Source organism: Hesperophylax consimilis, chromosome 8, assembly GCF_061612785.1.
Source record: "Hesperophylax consimilis isolate HC1 chromosome 8, BYU_Hcon_1.0, whole genome shotgun sequence".
In the NCBI taxonomy this organism is placed as follows: domain Eukaryota; kingdom Metazoa; phylum Arthropoda; class Insecta; order Trichoptera; family Limnephilidae; genus Hesperophylax; species Hesperophylax consimilis.
In genome coordinates this window covers 20202884-20225694 of record NC_142843.1, presented here as the reverse complement: position 1 = coordinate 20225694, position 22811 = coordinate 20202884, and the positions used below count along the sequence as shown (strand labels likewise).

At 32.2% G+C, this 22811-nt stretch overlaps 1 protein-coding gene across 2 annotated transcripts in view; it reads right to left on the bottom strand.

The window, feature by feature from the left end:
- LOC149421694 (uncharacterized) overlaps positions 1–21862 on the bottom strand; it is a 253161-nt gene extending 231299 nt beyond the window's left edge. For both annotated transcript variants that reach the window (XM_089635019.1, XM_089635020.1), the window contains exon 1: positions 21594–21862. The gene's annotated coding sequence lies outside the window, so the exon portion shown is untranslated. The remainder of the gene's footprint in view (positions 1–21593) is intronic.
- Positions 21863–22811: the final 949 nt, after the last annotated feature.

Sequence of the window (22811 nt, the reverse complement as noted above, 5' to 3'; positions counted from 1 at the left end):
ATATATATTTTTTTTTGCAAGAAAATTATTTTAATAACAAATTCTTAATTTGAAATCTGTCTTTCTTGGGATTAATATTGATAAGTAAAGTAAGATTTCGTGATTTTCAAAGGTGCGCTATTTTTCCCTTTTCAAGAAAGCGTTATTTACTAACTCTAACATAATATCCCTTGATTATTCACGGGTCTGTGTTAGACATATACTAATTATTGTTGGGTATAATAATTTTTGAAAATTGGAAAGGGAACATTTTCTTCACATTTATTCTTTCTATCACGAAGTTTTTTACGATGAACCAATTATTTTATTTTGGCAGGCAATTAAAATCAACGTTATCATTAAATTTGCTATAATTAGTAGTGAGAAATTTTTCAGTCTGCTTTACTTTTGCCTTAGTTAAAGATTTTTTTTTAAAGCCATCTTTGTAAGCTCGTCCTGGAGCGATGATAAAAAACTTTGTAAGTTTGTTTTGAAATATACTTACGATTACTGCTAAACCAAACATGAGATTTAAAACTTTATCAGGTTCCTTCCACGCTAGAACTTAATCTGGAGGGTACTTCGGGTTCTGACAAACTCTCTGCAAGTTGTTTAATTAAACCCAAAAGGCGTTTGTGTGATTAAACGCGGTTTAGTTTATTTAAGTTGTGAATTGATCATTTAGAGATTGAGATGATGTATTCAGACACGAGTTAGTTCACAGATATCACATAAACTTGAAAATTTCACTGTTGAACAAGTAGTCTCTCAGGATTAAACTTCTCTGGGAAATAAATACGTTTACATGCTTAAAACATAAAATGAATATACTTTATAATATACTACTTTTTTATTTATAGAACGGAGACGGTTTACATATAGTTCCCGTGAGCACTTAGGCCATAGGCCCATTGTGCTATCTCCCATTTCACCTCATTCCTTTAACAGTCACAAGGTCCTGTTTATAAAGTTCACCAGGGTTGTCATTGTGGCTATGTTTTCTGGTTCCACAATGTGTCTTCCCAGGTCTCATCTCTCCTCTCCAATCCCCATTGGTTCCCTGAGGGCACCATAAGGGAAGAGAGCCTCATCTCTCCTCTCCATTCCCCTTTGGTTCCGTGAAGGCCCCACAAGGGAAGAATTCACGAAGGTGGCCTTATTTCTCCTCTTCACCCCTCCTTGGTTCCCTTTATAATATTATAACAATATCAAAAGTACATCGGACGTGTCGAAGATATTATATGTATTTTTTTTCTGAAAATACCTAAAAATTGTCTATTACTTCCTAAAAATCCTTAACATTTTACAAGCGTAATACTGATGCAATTTTTTTTTTTGAATTTTCTGCCTTATCTGGCATTTTAATACAATGGCCTTTAAGGCGAAGCTTAATGCCAAATCACTATTTTGATTAATCTTTATAACAAATTGGTGTATATTATGAATTCCAAAAAATATGCTTTAGATAAATTGAAGGTTTTCCTATCGTTTCGCTTGAGTAGAATACAAATAAAAAAATAAACTACTCAATAAAAAATATAAATACTACCCAAAAAACTATTTTTTCAATAGAAATATATAAACGCATAACGGAAACAACTTTTAAAACATACATTTTTATAGCTAAGATTATCTGTGACATTTTCATTTGATTACCTTTTTTGCTTTCTTATAAAATTATTAACAAAATAAATAAAAACCAGTTTTGTACTTGAAATCGAAAGTTTCTAGAATCCGTTTGTTAAGCGATTTTAATGCCTATTACCTACAATATAAGGTATACCAAATATATACACATTTTTTACTTGTAGCTTCCTCTTAATCAACTCTGCTATATCATGCATAACTGTGATAAGGATGATCATCTCTTAATTAACATAATAACGCCTATTAAATACATTTATAAGCAATGTACAATCTGTCACAATAAACAAAATCTAACGGTACTCGGGAAGAGTAGTAAGTTATTTTATTGACTATCTCTGTTGCTCATACGAAGCCTGAGAATTCCTGGGATCAAGATGTCCATGTGTACCGGTGCCCTCGTGAATTTATTAGCTTTATACCTCATTTTTAATACATTAAAAAAATTCTGATAAATAAATTACTTTTTTTAAATAGGTAAATATTATTATTTTTTAATGATAAACTAATATTTATAAGACAAGGTTTTATGCATAGCATTACTTTATATTTATGCATAGCATAAAACCATGTCTTATAAACATTAGTTTGTCATTAAAAAATAATAATATTTGACAAGTCAAAAATATTTCACCAATAAATGAAGATATTATATGTCTCGACGTCATCTAGTGAGAAATTTAGCACTTACAAAGCCTTTCCTCCAATACAAAGTTGGTTGTTTACAGGTGGAAAAAATATAATAAGCAGTAATTGTCGATTGAGGTACTAGTACATATTGAATCATTTGGTGGGTTGGAATATGAACATAGCTCAGTGGTTTCAGAGCACCTGACCGGACATCAGAAGGTACGGATTCAATTCCAGTTGGCGGCATTTATTTTTACTCGGGAGATATTTCAATTTGTATTGATATTTCAGGCGACTAATAATTGCTTAGGTAAATTATTAGGTAAATATTATATACTTTTTGAGACAGCATTTGTACAAATACTTTCTTTTAAATTTTTTCCATACGATATTACACCAATTCGAAAGGCGTTAAATTTATTTATTCTGGATTTATTATGTTTACACTATCCATCGCAAGTCTTTCATTTATGAAATATAATATTGCGTAACATATTTGAAGAACTGAAATATTTAATCCGTAAGCTATAAGTTAGGTAATTTATATTACGCACACACCGCCGAGGGATTAATTTTAAGTAAGAATGGCACCCCTGAGCTTACTTTATAAATACAGGACGATTAAAATTTTAAAATGCAATTAAAAGCTAACATATATTTGAAATATCATTTTATTGTATTTATATCGTACTCAAGGAATATTTTTGTGTATTTTATTACTTTCCTGCCTTTTTTATGGTTTATTTGTAGTTTATTTGTTACGACCTCCGGTGAGGAAATAATGTAAAAAAATGTATGTCGGAATACAAATATTTTCAATACAATATATATTTTTTTAAACTTTCTTTTAAAAAATGAGTTGTGGTACAAATTTTGTTTTGTTGTTGTTAAAGCGTTTAAGGTGAATATAGAAAACAAGCTTAATAACATAATATTCAAATATTTAACTGGGTAAACTTTATTCGGGTTTTGTAAAAACGTTCTTTAATGGTATTTGCTGAGACCAATTCCTAAAGCAAAAAGTCGCTACAAAAATATCACTGGAAGTTTGAAAAGAAAATACTGATTTCTGAAAGAATAAAAACAATTAATTCGTCCCTCTAGCTTTAGAGTGAATGAAATTAAAAGTGAAACATCTTAACGGAGCCACAAATGAACATCGTAAATTTTGATTAATTTTAAATTGGTTTTAGTCCGACCCACAAGCAAAGCCGCTTACCTTTGAGCCATTCAAAGGAATATTCCAAAAGGCGGGTGGAAATGAAACTGTTCCACTTCCAATTTTCTTAGCCCCATTTCGTTTATTTCACCGCCCCCCAGAAGCCACAGATTGACCCCTTGGCTGGGTAAACTTCCAACTGACCAACACTAATATTAGTAATTTGTACGACAACAACGTAAACTGTTTTTTTATAATTGGGATTAATCAAGCAGCTGTAATATTCTAAAACTAAACGAGGAAATGTAGAAGAATAAAACAAATGTTTGTTTAGATTTATTTTTTTCGAAAAGCCGTCAAAAAAATAGACAAAACCAATATGCAATTTCTATTCTGTACGTCCGAATGCAAAACCATAAATTGTTAAAAAATATCCAGTGAATTATATGTAGGTACCCACATATATGTATAATATTGAAGAAGTTAGGTACTTAAAGACCAACGGATATCCTCTTCTATTACTTTTTCGCATGCTACCCTACCATTTCTATTACTATTTCTCTAGTATCTACCGTCGGCAAATCAAAGCCACTTGAATTCTGCAAGCAATACTGATTGGGTGCTCTTGTTACACCAATTCTGTAGATTCCCAACCACAGTTTTCTCTTTCTTTGTTTTTCTTTTTCTTGCATATATGAAAACCCCAAGATTTCTCGTTCCGCGTAATGTAGCATAAGTGCCCCGGTTTCCCTTTATTTATTTTGATCAGAACTTTAGTGTATTCCTTCAAGAACATTTTTGTTTCATTCATTGTTGTTTTAATGATTATGCTCACAAGGTATCTTATTCAACAGCGATTTTAAAACTACAAACAATGATTATTACAATACCTTCTTTTATTTTACTCCCGTGGAATTCAATGATGACTTTAGAGACTCCCTTAGGTAGATGAATGATGATGATGGAAAGATCCCTAAACATTTTTTTTTCTTCAGATATGATGCCCGTTAGAACATTCAATCAAATCATAATTTAAAAATATTTTTACTGAAATATTCTTTACAAAAAACATTTAATACGCTCATATTTCAAAAAATTAAAATACATTTCTTTTTTGGGAACTTAATATTTAAACATTCGCAATTCCAAGGCATAATTTGAAATTATAAAGAATGTAACATGATAAATTCACGATTCAGTTTTAGAAAGAATTTTGTAATTAAATTGTGTGAAAAATATGTTGTAATCTAGCAATTTGGTTCCAATCAAAGAGTTATTTTAATACCTACCAAAAAGTGGGTTTCTTAAGCATAAAAAAACGTTTTTAGGAAATAAAATAGGCTAAGCTAAGTTATAAGTAAATTTATTGTTTTAATTAATTACGATAAAATTTAAAATAAACCATTAAAGAGAGGTATAATAGAAATTTAATAAAATTATTATTTTATAGTTATAAAATCGCTAAAATATATTGAATGATTTGCCTCCTTCGCGATGAAAATATAACCCGACATTACCTTGAATAAGTTCATTCAGATTTAAAAGTAATACACTTAACGCTTTATACGAAAGTATAATTAGATTTTCCGAAAGATAAGTCGGGAACAAAAAAGGAGAAATCTAATTTAACGCTCTAACGAAGTAACGTGGCAAATCAACTTGGACCAACTCGGATCGATTCTCACTAATGAATTGCAAAAGTTCATACTTCTGGACAATGGCTTTCCCAAATGCGCTAATAATTAAAACGGGAAACTTTACTGTTTATATTCAGCAATCCATACTTTTTTTTGTTTTCTTCTATTTTTTTTAACATCACAATTTTCAACAACCATACTAGGCTAATGACCGTGTTATGGTAGTTATACAAATTATACAACGTGAAAAAAAAATTATATTGTTAAAAGGTGATACAATATATATTTTTATTAAATTATTTTTTTTTTAATAGTTTTAGGAAGTCTTTAGAAATTCTTTAAAGAATTTTCGCCCTCTTTCAAATATCCAACGTTGAACACCTATAGTAAAAAGGGATATCTTATTTGTTGATTTTATATCGGTGCATGTTGTAATTCAATGCATACCGAATGAATTTATTCAATATTGGATACAAAATTGGAAAAAATATACTTTTTTCTATCAATTTAGTAAGTTGTCGCTTGAATCCGATATATCTTTTCGATTTCATTTTATATCTTATCATATAATGTGTTTTTGTTTTACTATTTAGTTGTCTATTATTTCTATTCCTATAATAAGTTTTCATTTTATATTTTAGTAGTTCTGTACTAGACCTCGCGTCCATAAGGGATGTTTTTAATATTTTATTTTTTAATAAATCAAAACCAAAGTTTTATTTGAAATCATAAAATTTTCAAGTAGGTACTGTTATACCTACATACCTAATAATAAACTGCAAAGAATAATATTCATATAGATCAACAAACACTGATTTTGAATTTATAAGTTTTATTATTTATTATTATACTTAGAATTTATAAATCGTTATTTAAAAACGTAAAACACGATTGCATGACTTGTATCTTAGTATTTTAGAGATCTTGTGAGGAGGCACGCAATGAAATATGTCGTGAAGGTCACAGTGTATTATTTGAGTCAGGTTGCCGTATGTGAAATGACTTGAGGACTGATGATGAAGACTCGTGGAGGCGGTGAAGTGCTGGTCAAGCGCGGGTCAGTGAGTCGACGCCGCTGCTGGTGACCGGACTCGTTGACATATCAGGTACTGGTGAAGAGCGTGGGTTTTCCGGGTGCTTCAGTACTAACAGGGAAGCCGAAGGTGCGACCTGGTCGGTGGTTGTGCGGGAGGTGCATAGACCGGCCAGGATGCCGCGTGGTCTAGATGCGTGGATGTAGCGCTGGTCAGATGTGCTGGAACCAGGGCGCTGTGATCCGGTGTAGCGCTGGCCAGGAACGATGGCCGGGGCCAGGGTGCTGTGATGATCCCGATGGAGTCCATGATTGAACCGTGCAGAGCCGAGTATATTGCCCTGCGCGCGGCGGTGGTGCGCGGGTTTTCACTCGCGAAGTCTTGATAAACGACTGTTGAACGACTGATGACTGACTGACTGACTCCTTCACACTGTCGCTTTTATAAGGTGAAGAAGCTTCTCGAACATTTTGGTTGCTATGTAGATATTGCCAAATAAAGATTAAAAAATAAGAGAATATCCAAGAAGCTTGTTTGGAAGAAAATCGAAACTTCTAAAATGACGGTCGAATCAAGTAGTGGCGTACCACTACAGTATGACTAATGCTGATTAACAACAACCGGTCTATATCACTAAAAATTGAAGGTCTAAATATTCTACATCAGGGTTGCCAATTCGTAGAGAATTGTTGTCTTTGTACACAGGTTATTTAATCTAAATAATCGATCTGTTTTATACTAAATAATTAACTTGTTAATAATTTTATTTTTATTTTATAATCCTAATGAAAAAAAAAACATTGGTTTCGAAACATGCCCACTATTTTGATTAAATAGCGACGTAAGCAGTAATTTATTGTTATTTAAATAAATTATAGCTAAAAAATTATTTTTAAATGGCTTATCATCTTCTTATCAAGGATGTTAAAACATAGTTCTTTTCTGTTCATATAACGATCGTCACAATGCAAAAAAATTGAAACGTTTATTTTTATTAGTACATGAAATTTTGAATTTAAATTTGACCAAGAACAAAACTTTATTTTACAAAATTGTCAAGTAAAATTTTTAGTTATCTTCAGTAAAATAATATTATAATGGTGACACAACATTTACAAAATATCCGAAACCAGATTTCTCAAGTATTCTTGTGAACTTTTATCTACCAATCGGTTGTGTTTTAATATCAATAAAGTTCGATTAGGGTCCCTCCCTTGTCCCACTTCGTTCCCTGTTTACCTAGTTATTTACACTTCAAAATGAACACGATAAAAAAAGATTCTGAGTGTTGAAGAAAACGAAAACAACAACAGTAGAGAAAATAATAATAATATAATGGGTTAATTTGTAAAGCCCTGTTTTTGTGAAAAATCGCCTCAATGGCGCTGTACAATTATGAGTTCATAAGCTCTATCAATTGTTATTATATACAAACACACACAGCAAACAGGTTTACCTGCCAGGTCACTTTAGATTAACGCTATATTTTTTTTTTTTAATTTAAAAAATTATAGTAAAAAAAAAATTAAAATCGAACATTGCGGATTTTATCTTTTTTTACCCTCCACTACGATACTATTGATATTACATTTATTAGAAGATTAGTTTGCAAAAGAAAGAGTTAATATTTATTTAGGACTGGAGAATTTTGATGAAACTACCTTAAAAACTTTTAGTTGATTACGAAAGGTGAAAGGTTTCTGACTTTATAGATATGAATGTCTGAAAAGGTTTTATGTTCAGTTCTAAATTCTGTCGAGTTTTTCATTCTAAAATCATGTCAATCATTCCAGGATTTAGGTCCTGACGCTCCAAAAGCACGCTCACCGAATTTAGTATCTGGGGTTCGTTTCGTTTCAACCTTCCGATATATACCTATTTTATCCGTACTTTGTTAAAAATTGTAAACAGTCTTAACAATATTTAGCTATATTTCCAATTATAAACTTACGGACTGAAAATAGTTCGAAAAAGATTTAATCGTTTTAAGGGTTTCGCTGCTTCAAACAATTATTAATTTCTGCTTTATAGTTCAGATCAAATTACCTTTAGAGAAAGTTTTTGGCTTCACATATCTTAATACATAGTTAATTAATAATATTTCTGATCTCAGATTGTTTAAGGCTTCCACGTCTTATAATATATATTAAAAAAAAAAACAATTTACTCTTTTAACAGGTTTTTTCACATTTTTATCATCTTATGGGCAAGTCAAATACTGCATAAAAAATAATCATTTTTTCATCGATCGTGAGATCTTTTTCAAGTTCTGTAAGCTGATTTTTATTACCGTTTGTTTCATAAAAAAACTCTTATTGCATTACTTTATTGCATTTTTTTGAATAAATTAGAATGCACAGATTTTATTCTTACGTCAGTATTAGCATGAGAATAAAATTTTCGCCATTTTCTCTTACAAAATCCAGTCATTATTTCCTTGTGTCCAAGTTCCACAATGTTTTTTCACCAAAATAGGGCATTTTCCATACACATGAGAAACAGTAGACAGTAACATAAAGGTGAAGAAACTATCCACTTTCACATTTTCTATGACTGGTAAATAAATGAATCCGACAGTTTTCAGACACCTCACATTCTATTATCACTAATAATATTTCGAAAATAAAATCTACTTATTCTACTCTACGAATTACTAGTCCTTTTTACAAAAGCGCGTGAATTGCTAGAAGCATTAATACACGTAATTGCAAATTCCAAATCCCGCGATAAAGTTCCACATGTTTCCATGATCGAATATTTAGTTGTAGTATTTAGTTAGACACTTTTACATATAAGTTATAATTTATTTACCTCAGTAACAACCTGCACCGTGCACCCCCAATAAGCGTCCATCAAACGTGAACTTAGGGTTATCACACAAAATCTCCTATCATAAAAATAATAAAATTATCCGTTTTAATTTTAAATAATTTGTGTGTATTATTTATTTCACACGTAATTTAACTGCAATAATACACGGTAGTTCCATTATTATTTGCATAAGATTTTGCATTTGCATCCTTGAATAATATGTAATTTGAGTTTTATTTTATATAGTTTAATAGACCGACGTGACCGTATTAGTCGGCTTTGTTCAAACGAGAAAACAGATCTTGCGCAGAAAAGTCCCACAACTGGTTGCGCTGCAAACCGTTACCTTATTTTACTTTCAAAGTGGAAGATACACTTGGTATCGTACTGGTGTAAGACCACCATTCAGAATTGAAAAGTTGTTTTAAATGGCTGTGGCCGTGTTTGGTGACCAGATCTGAATAGCCAGGTACTTCCCACTTTCCTGTTCCCCATCTCCTTCCCAGTACCTTCAGCCTCACAACATACCCCAATCGGGGATGCTATAGTCTCACTGGTTCCAGACGGTTGAGAACAGTTTGGCTTCTTGTGCGGTTTCACAATAAGAAAAAAAAAAAAAGCGAGCTTTTCTTTTCTGTGGAAGGTCTCGTTATTTTGATGTTCACTCGCCGGCGGTCAATGCACGATTGATGTAGCAATTTGTTCAAGACATGCTGGAAGTCTCCAGCTCCAAAATGATTGACACGTGATTTGTTTCCTGACTCCTTAGTTTCCAGAGGTTAGGGCAGGTCAATCTTTTCTTATTCTCTAAAACAATGACTAGAATGCAGGTATTTTTATTTAATTTTTTATGTTGACGAATACATTCGAACGATTTAAAATGTGGAAAAGGAGATGTTAGTTTTTATTCGTGAATATGGCGGCGTTAACGTCACGCCGGGCAAAGTTGATGCCAGCCGACTTACCAGCTAGTGGCATTTTCTATGTCATAATGACGCTGTAGCCAGTTGGAACCGTTTCAGAAAGTGCAGTTTTAGACCGTTTCAGAAATTAATAATTATGATTAAAACAATTAAAATCACGCATTTTTATTATAATGATCAGTATAATTTTTTTTAATTATTTATTGCACAACAGATAGATTATCCAATTACTGTACAATTCTCAATTTGACAATCTTAACACCTATGAAGATAATTATTATACAAAAAAAACTTTAGGCTATTTAAAGAAGAATTATATATTATCTAGTGCTTCTGAGATTTCATTCAATAGCACCATTCCTCTTGTCATGCTATGTTGTGCTAGAATATCTGTTCTGCCGTATGGTATTTTGAATAAGTCGTGTGTTGAATAATAAAAATACTTGAAATCTTCCACACATTTTTAACGGTACGTGGTTTGTGAAAATACCCTATTTTCTGTAATATTTCTCATTTTGTAGAAATATTGTATAAGGAAGTGTCAAAGGGGTGTGAGGAATGTGTGAGAGGGATTTGCATACAAGTCGCCACAGCAAGTAAGAAAGGAATGCCAGGAAGAAAGGAAGGAGTGAAGAGAAAAGCGATTAGACTGATGAATAAAACATCTGATTCCATTTTCGCTTACACTGCCATCACCGACGAGAAAGAAATCGAGGCTTTCCGCGTAAATAAGCCTATTATTCAATATTTTACCTTGATATATTAATGTATATACTTACACCTGGTATAAATAATTCATATTTTATATGGAATATCATTTGTATGCGATATCGCGCTGATTTTTGTATGTAATACTAGATGGCGTGAACCCTGCGTTGCTCGACTTTTCTCTACTTTCTATAAATATAATTTGCATGTATTATACACATTAACCTTTCGGAAGAAATTATCCAAATGATAGTGAAAACCCTGTCAAAATCCGTTGCATGGTTTTGGAGAACTAAGCGTACAAACAAACAGATGCGGATAGAGATTTTGTTTTATACTTTTTAGAGACGAGATAGATGTTCAGGGCAGTCAAACTATGACAACGCCATTTTGGGGGAAGTTTTTAGGTTGAGGTTGAAGTCTAAATGTAAACTTTAGGGCGCACAGTTTACACCCAAGCAAGCGGGTTGTCTACGGAGAATCGGACCATCCCGGTGTAGAGAGATTATGAAAGAGAGAAGAAGGTTAGGTAGTACCCATACATATAGACACAAATCAAATAATGGAACGGACATGTATATTTTTTTTCTATTTCGACTTTATGTCCGGGTTAAATCTTCTCTACAGGAAAAATTAAACCCTTCCACACACTTTTCAACAAACGATCATCTAGTCAATCCACATTATGCAAGTGCATTATATAAGCAAAATAAATTTAGAAAAAAACAATACAAGAAAATCAAATGGGAAAATATTCACCGACTTCGGATATTTTCAAATCAGAGGGTTCGGCTCGGTAGAACTCCTTACTGGACCTATAAATCCTACTAGCCTCTCATTACAAATATTAAAAAAATCTTTCGTAGTCCTACATGTATTTAAAATTATTGATTTTTGAATTTTTTATATCAATTCTTTGATAGATCTAATACACCTAAATTTTATTTATTTCTACTATTTTTGTTAATATAAAAATTTTCGTGTAAATATTTTTCTTTTTTATTATTATTTTATTCGACCACTTTAATACGGGCATGCGCTTAGTTTGATTAAATATTAAATTAATTAATGAGGAGGTAGATTATTATTAAAAAATCCACGGTGACGATTAAACCCCGACGACATCGGTGGCCGAAGAACTCATCAAAATAACAATTCAACACACCTTTAAAAAGTCATGTCATGTCATGAAATGTGATGAAAAAAAACTAGGTTAAAGAGGATAAGTTGGTTAGATTAGTTTATTTTCATCGCTTTTAATGACTTTACTCACTTTTTAAACGTGTGTTAAACTTGTATTGTGTTGAGTTATCATGGAACTGTTAATACTAACAAAATAATTGGAATTCGAGATTTATTATAGTGCAGAAATTCTGGGATTAACTACCATGTGTATTCCTCAGTGCCCAAAATACTAATGGAGGATTTTTCGATTATATAATGAAGAGATCTTCATCTTCAATTTATTTATTACTGATTATTATTAAAAATATATATATTAAATGTCAATTTAAATATATGAAAGAAAACCACGAGTATAACTCGCGTCTTACTCGAGTATAACATGTTCCCATTGCATTTTGCCATGTCAATGTATGGGAAACGTCAAAATCAGAATTATTTGATGAGAATTATTATTAAATCCGGGACAGGAATAGTTTTTAAGCACAATCCAATGGTTCATGGGCGGACCGTTGATTCGTGGTCATCAGGTATTTTAATATATATTTTTAAAATATCATGTTTTTTATATAATGTTGTTTGATATGCTATCTTAGTAAAAAAGTAAAACTCATTAATTTCATTGCATGTTTATAATAATTATCTTGTGAACTGTGACTCAAGGTGAAATGATATCACCATATTTATAAAAACGGAATCAAAGTTGAAACATTATAATTAGCTTTATCACTACCATTCGTCATTAAAAAATCTACCAGTAAATAGCTACATACATATTTAGCGTGTAATACAATTATCATAATAACAAGGTCTCGCATCATAACATAATAGTAAACATATTATTTACAATAATACAAACTCTCTAAAACAATAAACAGTTATTTTAATTTGTGGCGGGTATGGGTACCGCTGCCCCGGGAACCATTTGCTGTTTAACCAACAACTCTGCCGTAGGTCGCCCCGAGTGGTTTTCTACGGTTGGTGACTTTGCAGGGGTGCCCAGGTTCATGGCGTGGGGTTTGTCCAGGTCTTGATGGCTGATGCATCTGCCCACCAACTGCATGACAGATGGGATCGAGTGAGGCCGATTGAGGGAAACACTTTTTGACGTCTTCATTTGGACACTCTCGACCCATCTCCTTGCATCGCAGTGGGATGGATAGATTCAGACGTAACTTTTGGACATACAGACCCCCATATTCCATCCACTCTTCATACCTTTTTCCTTCCCAGAACTTTTTTTCCTTAAAAATACCCATCCTGACAGTATCCCCAAAGATGACATTGGCCCTGAAGAAATATTTTACTCAGGGCTTCTTGTGGAGAGTTAAAGTTTTAAAAAATTGGAAGGCCGAGAAGTAGGTATCTGGCTGTTCAGATCTGGTCACCGAACACGACAAAAACCAACCAACCTTTTAAATTCTAAATTTTGGTATTTCGCCAGGGCAATAATGAGAGTATCTTCCAGTCTAAAATATATCTGAAGTTTGTCACTGTCAGTACTAACCTTGTCTCAGCATACTACCGGAATAACGAGGGAATAACAGGAAGTAGAAAATTGATATATTCGAAAAAGCTTCCAATATCAAAGCTGTCATTTTTGTTTGTCATTTGAAGGCATATTTTCCGATTCCGAATATTCCAAACATACGAGCTCTGTGCTTTACGAGAAGGTACATTAAAAGAAATCCTGAAGTCTACATAAATAAAGCTCTCTGTGAAACTTGACACGTTTGGTAAAATTATATCACGGGGAAGCGAGTTTTTGAGATGATGACGCAAACTTCTAACCCAGCCAGGGGTGTACTGGCAAATAAATGACGATAACGTTTTTGCACAAGAGCTTTTCTAAAAAGCTTTGGTTTATTTCATTTCGTAGCTTAATCAATCTGGCGCTCTGAAGAGAGAAGCAATTAAATATAGAGTGTTTCTGAAAAAGTGCAATGGTCAATGTTCAATTCAATCTGCTGTAAAGATAAACCTCTAGAAGCCGCAAATGTATTTAACAATTTTTTTGCTAATGTAGGAAAAAACCTCGCTAAAAAAATCCAACAAGGCCTTACCCCAAATGACCCAAATACTACAGTAATTAATGAGCATAAATTTGAATTATTTCAACCAACAACACCAGAAGAAATTGAACAAATTATTACAGGTATGAAAGGAGGTTCTTCCCCTGGTTTTGATGGGGTCACAATACAAACACTGAAATGTATAAAATCACAAGTATCAAAACCATTAACTCATATAATCAATACAAGTTTTCAAAGCGGAGTTTTTCCATCCATGTACAAACAATCTGTAACTATACCAATATTTAAAACCGGCAATCCGGAAGAACCAACCAATTACCGCCCTATTTCTTTACTATCAAACATTGCAAAAATATTTGAAAAAATTTGCTAAAAAAAGAATAACTCAGTTCATAAAGATTAATAATATAATTCACGAAAACCAGTTTGGATTCATGGAAAACAAAAGCACAAAAGACGCCATTGCTAAATTATCTAGTACCATACAAGACGCTTTAGACAAATCATTAAAATGTGTTGGTATTTTTGTTGATCTCCAAAAAGCCTTCGACAGCATATCTCATGTCAAACTAATACAAAAATTAAAGATCGTGGGTTTTAATGACACAGCATTAAGTTGGCTAAAAAGTTATCTTCACCAAAGAACACAAGTCGTAAAAATTAATCACGCATCTAGTCTACCACTCACAAGTGATTTTGGGATACCACAAGGTACTGTTTTGGGTCCTTTACTTTTTATCATGTACGTTAACGATATTTTTAAACAAAACCTCAGTGGAACAGTTATATCTTACGCAGATGATACAATTATCATAATTAAGGGTAATGACTGGAAAATTGTTAATGAAAATGCAAATAATGACATCCAAATCCTAAAAAACTGGTTTGATACAAATCTACTTACAATTAACGCAAAAAAAAACAGTTTATATACCATTCACAATAAATAAATTCAAAACTAACCCCAACATTCATATAATAATACACAACAAAAAATGTAACAAAGATGTTTGTAATAAATCATGTACCACACTAAACCAAACAACTGAAATAAAATACCTCGGTGTAATTGTAGACCAACATATGAAATGGAACAGACACATATGTGAACTTGTTAAGCGCATTAGAAAATGTATCTATATATTCATTAGATTAAGAAATGTTCTCAAGCTAAACAACCTGAAAAAAGTCCATTACGCACTAGTCCAATCATTACTTCAGTATGGAATCATTGGGTGGGGAGGTGCATATGAAAAAATTTTAAGCTCTGTAAAAGTGGTACAAAAACTAATTATCAAAGTAATTTTGAAAAAAAAACCAACATTCTCTTCAGCGTCACTGTTCAAAATTTTCGAAGTACCAAAAATTGAAGACCTCTATAAAAAAGATGCAATATTACAAATATATAAAGAAACTGTAATAAAAAAACATAAATTTAACTCATCCTTAAGGCATAATTTTAACATCCAAATTCCTCTATTTTCAACACAACAAATGCACAATAATTACATTTACAAAGGCATAAGATATTTTAATAATCTTCCCGAAGAAGTGAAAAAAATACCAGATTTTATTTTATTCAAAAAGAAGGTCAAATTTATCTTTAAAAAAAATTAATATCACCTATCAAATGTTATAACTTCAATTCATGTTACAACCAAAATTAACGTCACAATCCTCTTTTAAGTTTATATTTATTTGTACTGTATTTATGTTAATTACCGATATAAACATGAAATAATTGTCAAATAACTCCTACGCCAAGCTCAAGAGCCAGCACTCTTCATTGGAGTAGAAATTCAATTACATATGTTTTACACTATTACCAATTATTACCTAAAATTATGTACAATGTAACAATGTTATAAGTTAAACAATAAAAAAAAAATTAAAAAAAATGTTTCCATATGATTTTAATTTACTGTATATATATTTCGGTTCTGGGGTTGGAAAAAAAGATGGTGTCCGAACAAGGGTGCCGCTCACTGAATTTTCTTGAAATGTTAATAAATTAAAACTAACATTGATAAAACATATTAATAGCAATTGGTCAAAGAGCTAGACAATTAGAGGCGCATACTAATATTTCGTCAAAACCTATTCCTCTATTAGAACGCGATAAGCGATATTTTAGGTATGCCTGTATTTTCGGTAAACTAAACTGATTTTCGGAAGAGTTTGTGTGCCTTCAAAATAAATGTTCAACAGGTTGCAAAAAAAACCTATTACAAATTATTTGCGAAAATGTATATATTGCTTTTCCATCAATTAGTTGCGCCTCGTATGACAATAGACCCGTCGAATTATTCCCAATCCACCCCTGTTGCCTGTTCAGTTCTCTTTAGATGGAAAAACCCACATTTTACGTAGTAAATTGAACACGATCTGTTTGGTGTAATGAAATTAGCGGCGGCGAACACCTCTTTGGGAAAGGAATACTTTCTTTCGATTCGTTTCTACATAGAAAGAAAATATTATTCATGTATAAAATTAAATTGGCATACTTATTCAGTAGTAGATATACTCATTTGGGGTGGATGGAATATATGTACTAATGTCCTCCATTCCAGATTGTTTAAAATATTATTATTATATTACCTAGATTTAAGATTTAACTGCTGTATTAATATGCGTACTTTCATTTTAGAACACTTCAGAGAAACGGTATTTATTCGCATTTTGCTAAGCATTCCACCGTGCCTCACTATCAAAATCGCTAAACTTATTCATGTTCTCTTTCTAATTCTAATTTCAGCTGTCTGTAAATTGTTTCTTTGTTTGTTATGTTCCGGTTCCGGTTCAAGATGGTGGCTATGTTAGATACTACCTTTTATCCCGCCAGAGTTTAAATGTTTAAATTATTATAAAGTTGAAACGAAAATCTTATCTTTTTTAGATATTACGCGTAGATTAAATAAAATACATTACTAATTTAATTCAAAAAATAGAAAAAAAATTCTCAAAAAAAAAAAAAAATAATACATAGAACAAAGGAGATACACGAGTCCGATGTTCGGTTATTTGACGGCGAGTGACATTTCAATCTTTCAATTGAAGAGCCAAACTACTATTTCCAAATTGTTTATTATGATGATAAATTTCCCCTACAGTTAGCTAAAATTGAGGATTGAGAGATTGTCTGCTAAACAATACCAGTTTAGTGATTTCACGTGACTAAATACTGAATGTTTTCAGGCTACAATAAAACTTTCTTTACTTCTAAGAAACAGCGCCACAAATATAACCTACCCCAAAATCTTTATGACCTGTATTTTATATCCCAAGATCTCAACAATATTGTACAATAAACTGCATGCTACCAATAAAAAAATATATATTCCCACGGTTGGAACAGGGCCGTGAAACCTACAAAAATCCCGAAATCCTGTGATTAAGACGGGATTAGACTGGGATTAAGGCGGCAACGGGATTACGGTACCTACAAAGTTCCGGGATTCCCTGGATCCCGGTTCTCGAGATCCCGGGATTGAAAGTTCTAGTACCTACCGGTCTGAAAAAATTTTGAAAAAATAATTATCATTGAGATGGTAATTTTTTCCACAAATTGCATAATTCCTTTTCACAGAACTACTAGTATTATCACTATAGATTGAAACCATTGAAAGATATTGGAGTAAAAAAAGTTAGTTCTTTAAAATTAATTTGAAACTATCGTGCCCATATTATATTAATATATTTGATCTTAAAGTGAAGTAAGACGAAACAGCACCATAGAAAAAATGTTGTTATTGTGGTTGTCATTGGACACCCCTGACATTAATATCGATTTTGCTCTGAGTCCTGGACTAGCATGTTCAGTACTCGGTTAAGCGAAATTAAAGAGATTTGCACAACAGAACCCCCAGAAAAAATATCCTGTTTCTTTTTTACATCGGTATTAATATATTTTTAGGAAATCGTTAGGAGTCACACAACATACTCGTATGTGTACAACCTTAAATAAATCTTTAGTGGCTTTAGCTAACTTTAAAAATCAGTGTTAAATTACTTAGCGCGTCCTCACGTTATTCACTCTCTTCTTTTCGCTTCTTTACATCCACTCACAACACCACCCAATATTGAGTGTAACCTAGTTCATCTGGCTACTGGCAGTTATAACATTGGGTATTAGTGAGACAGGCACAGTTTTAAACATGTGTTACCCCTACTTGTACTTGTATAGGTGAACCCAGTAAATAATTAATCAAAAAATATTTTAGAAAATCTTTTAGTGACTACCGCCAACTTTTAATAATGATTAATTTTCACAAATAGAAAATTGCCCGTTGAATGTTGTTCAAAGCTTTTAAGTTTGGCTAATGTCTACCGAAAACCATAATAGGTATATTAAGTTTATAAATTTGAAAAATGGAATAAAGTCTGTTTTTTAATAATGATCTTGTATTTTAAAAGGTTTCATATCGATCATACGCACCGTATTAATAATGAATTCATTAATATTAAAACCCGCTACCGTGTGTTTTTCCATTTTTCTAAACATTTTTTCTATTTTGTTCGATTCGAAAACGTAAAACGTCCTGACGGACATATTGAAATGTGCTTTGTCTGTGACGTGATTGACAAGCGTTAACACGACTGATACAGCTTGCTGAGTTGTGCAAATAACACGGTGACAGTTCTAAGCTGGGGTTCCCTAATTCTTTTTTTAAATAGACTGAGTTCCTTGAAAGAGGAATTTGAATTCGCCGTTTTATGTCATTTTCACTATATATTTTCCTTTATTTGAAAGTTTCCTAACTTGTGGTTAACGTCTGGTTTAAAATTTATACACATACATATTACCTTTGTCATTTTAGTTAGTCCGGATTAAATTAGGTATATGTAACTACCTACTAATGTTTTTTTTTTAAATTTAATTATAATCATATTTAATACTATTATTGTTAAGTGCTACAAGTATTTTTTGTTTTTTTTATTGTTACAGATTTTTCGGCTTTCGAGGCCATTTTCAAACAGTGGTTTTAGCCACGTTTAAAGGACTTATTTATATGATTCTATTTTACTCCCTCCCAAATTAAAATGATTTATTGCCGGTTAAACCGATTTACTGATAAAATAATTGTGACAGTAGATTTCATTTTCTGTGGGAGTATTTTGAAGTCTGTTTTCCTCATATTAATGTTATTTTAATTGTTTTATAATGATGTAGCAGTTATTAATTTATTTACATATGTTATATTGTTTAGGTTTTGTGAACATACTTAGAAGCGGGGGATAAATAATTTTCCTTACTTTATTAATTAATGTTATATTAGGGTCATTGGTTCTTTTATTGATTTATAATTGTTCAAGTAAATTTAATCTAAGGCCCTTTCTTTGTATATGTATTATTAAATTTGATTTTAATTAAATTTAAAAAAATTAAATGGAGTTCTACGAATTAAACACAAAAACAATTTTTAAAATACCTACTAATGTGTTTACCTACTAATGTTGTTTCAACTTTGGATATTTGAAAGGAGACGAGCTTTTTTAAAATGCACAGGTCAAAAAAAATCATTTATTCCAATGTAACAATCTGATCATGAACATGTACACTTCTAGATAGGTACGTACCATGAATAATCTATGTTATAACAATTTGATCGTAAAGATGTACACTTCTAGATAGGTACGTACCATGAATAACCTATGTTATAATGTACGTACCTACCTACAAGTGTACATGTTTACGATCAGATTGTCACATTGGATCGGTATCTACTTACATAATGAAGATATGACTTTTTTAAATTGTTGTGATTTGTAAACTCGTGTTGACTGTCAAATTAATAAAAATATTGTATTACCACCAGTGATGAGGGTCTTGACTGAATTCGTAATTAGGGTGACAATTTAGCAGTCGGAATTTCATTAAATCTAGGGCGATTTCCTTAACGTCTGAACTCCTGAACAAAAACATTCGTACTTGGATTGGAATTTTCTTGAGATGATAGATTGATTTTTTTATTGTTCCGTATGAAAACTTCCAGGAAACATTCTCCGCATAAAATAATCTATTTTAAAGACACTTGGGATCTTCCTATTAGCGTGCCTTGCAAAATATTGTCTTAAAATAAACTAGAAAACCATTATAAGACCGTATTATGCAGTTGGCTGCATTAACAGTCCAGTAAGATTATGACTACCATGAGGTGCACTGCATTGTGCAGTATGTAAAACTATAGTTTTAAAAGTATTTCGGTATTTTATTGTCCAAGTTGTTTCTATTATTTCAAATATAGTTATGGCTTTGAGAAAACTAAAAAATAATGGGAGTTGAGTACAATTTGGTTAAAAATATTCCTGTGACCTTTTCTGAAATTAGGTAGCCACATTGACGTATCGAGTTTTAATAGATTCTAAATATTTGATACAAAATGGGTACCATAAATAAAAATGGGTCAGTCCTCTACGATCAGTCGCGCTCGGAGCAAGTAAATGTAATATTGAAGTGGTACCCTAAAGCAGAGATCATCAACCTTTTAACCGAAGGGCCAATTTAACAATTTTCAAATCTTTTGTTTGTACATACATATACAGCTTGACATGGTAATTTTGCAGTCGGTGGTGTCGCAAACCAAATATTTTCTAAAAACCATATTTAAAAAAAAAAACAAATGTATAACGTTTCAATGTCAAATCAAATAAAATCATGAAAGTTAAATAATGGTCAGTGAAGAAAACTTGGTATTTTATAAAACACATACCTTTAAAATGCATAAAAAAGCGCGGCATTATTTCTACAATTTATATCAAATAATTAGCTTTTGTATTTTTAATAATATGTTTAAAAAGGGTTGTTATTTTGGAACAACTATTTTAACTAAAGTTTTCCACTAAACCTCCTCACAAAACAGAACAAAATTTTGTAATGTATTATTTAACCAAGTTATAAAGCAGGCCGCGGGCCGCGTATTGCTCAACACTGACCTAAAGGGTGGGGAAACGGAACCAAAATATCTCATGAAGGAAACATTCCCCGACGTTATTTATCCAGTAGAGGCAATCTCGCTTCACCTATGGCGACAGGGTGCAATAGATAGAATTTATTATAGTAATGTGGAACGAAAACTCAACGGTGCGCGGTGCTCCGGCGCTCGTCTAATATAATTAGGTTTCGCTCTAGTTATAGCTTATAGCCGGTTTCAACGAGCAAATGACGAGGTAAATGGCCCATTTGGATTTACGTTTACCTTGTCTGTCAGGGTTCAATTCCAGGTTTGAGCTGCAGACGCAGGTGCAACACAACGCGCAACACGGTGTGGGAAGGAAAATCAACATCATTTAGGGGATTCAGCACAGTATCATTATACATTAATTTCTACAACATTGTACACTAATTACGGTTACTGAATCAACATACGTTGTAACTAATTACAGTTAATGAACTTAAATATATATATTATTATGTATTTCAATATTTTTTCTCTTATGCTAGTAGCGTAGAGAGTTTTTATTTTCCACTTTATCGTGCATTTTAATTATTGAACAATTAAATTACAATTCATTCATATCTTACCAGATACAAAATTCACACATTCCAAACAGGGTCAACTCAACAAGATACAGTTTGTTTTAGGTTATAATTTATTTCAGACATGATATAGAAATTTGAGTCGCGTATCTATTATTTTACTGGCCAAATAATATTTTCTTCCTCTCATAAACTCTATTCCAAAAATTATCCCGCTTAAAACATCTCTAGTAGGTGTATTCTAAAGGATACTACCAATCTTTCTAGGAGTAGGTACTTTTCTTATTTCGAAAAATACCGTAAAAAATTGTGTAAAAAAACTTATTTTTAAAAAAGTTCAACAGTTTAGTGTAGCAAGTGTGGAAGGGGTACATACCAGAAAGTGGCGCGCGTGGGGGTCAATTTCAAACTTGGAACAACGAACCACTTGACAAGGAGCCGCTCTATTCCCAGTAGTATCCACGTGTTCGAATTCCAAAACGGGAACGGTGCCGTTCGAATTTCAAAACTGGAATGGTGCCGTTCGAATTCTGAATCGGGACTGGTGCCGTGAGATTTTCCGGTGAAATAGATGACTTAGTTTGTCAGTCGGGGCGCGCGGACGCCTGTGCGTGACGTGCGGCCTGTATGGCGGCGCTCGCTCGACTCGCCGAGGAGGGGCGTAAGAGGGGGGCGCAGGAGGGGAGAACTAGCGCTACAGGCGAACCGCGCAGAACTCAACTCTACTTAATTAAGTTTTGCGAGAAATGCATCAACTGATTGCGTTATTTCAGAGTTTGCGTTATTTCAGAGTTTGAGTTATATTTTATAATAAATATTTATTCATGATTACGTACGGTAGGATACATCGATTGTTAGTTAAGATTTACAAAGTTTTACGTTATGTTATCAAAATGAAGCCAAGGGCCAGTTAATTGATAAAATTTGAACAATTCACCAAATTTTAAAAAATATATATTTTATTTCTCGTTCTATTCAAGTTTGGTTATTATCATATAATTGCCAGTTGTTTCACATAACTGAACAAAATTACTTTGAAATATGATGAATCGTTCAAATTCTGTGGAACGATAGGCCTTAATTGTATCTAAAAAAGGAAATTCAAAAATTTTGTAAACTTATGACAATAAAAATATTTAAAACATTCTAATCGATTTTGAGATAGACATTTTGACACGGCGACATGTTATATTCAAAGAAAAATCTTTACTTAATTGAAAAAAAACATTAAATCATCGTTCTTTAATAATAGCATTTTACCTCTGGCCCCAACTTAAACACAGATTAAACACTCAACAAGGTTTTGTTTGTTGCACAGTTTGGATGAGCGACAAAAGTATATTCATATTAAAATAGTGATGCTCAAAATCACTTAAGCTATATTTACTGACCACTTTGGATCTAAATTACCACGTACTTCCCAGCCTTACTCTTCTTCTTTCATCCCCGACTCTTACATAATAATATTGTGTATAAGTTTCAATTTTCCAAGTTTTTAGATGCTGTAATATTAAAGTGGGCTCAAATACAAAAACACGTTCCTCTACAAATAGCAAGAATTTTACAGAATGTTAACATTGCCAAGGAACATACT